Below are 399 nucleotides of genomic sequence, written 5' to 3' on the forward strand. Positions count from 1 at the left end.
CAATTCCTGATCAGACACAGGAGGAGCTGACCCAGACTGTGGGTTCCACAAGAGGGGAAGATCACTGAGGTGAACAAATCCGCCAATAAGCGCAGAACCCACCAAAGTAGAGGAGGAACTTTGTCACAGTGTGTAAATGTCTTACCAAGCAGAGCGTTGCTCAGGGTAGCACACAGTGCTATGAAAATATTAAAGGGCTGAAGCTGCAGTGTAACAAGATCCAAAGTAGCAGCTGGAATGGAGGCAAACCTGCCCAATCAGATGCACTGAACCAAGTTCTTGCTGCTTGATCGTATGGAGACACTCTGTATACTCTGATGGTGAGGGACCCAGATGTGGAGGAGAAGAAAGGGAACACCAGCTTCATGTCTTCAGCAAGGACCCAGGAGGAGGAGCTGT

The sequence above is a fragment of the Chelonoidis abingdonii genome, chromosome 8 (assembly GCF_003597395.2).
Source record: "Chelonoidis abingdonii isolate Lonesome George chromosome 8, CheloAbing_2.0, whole genome shotgun sequence".
In the NCBI taxonomy this organism is placed as follows: Eukaryota; Metazoa; Chordata; order Testudines; family Testudinidae; genus Chelonoidis; species Chelonoidis abingdonii.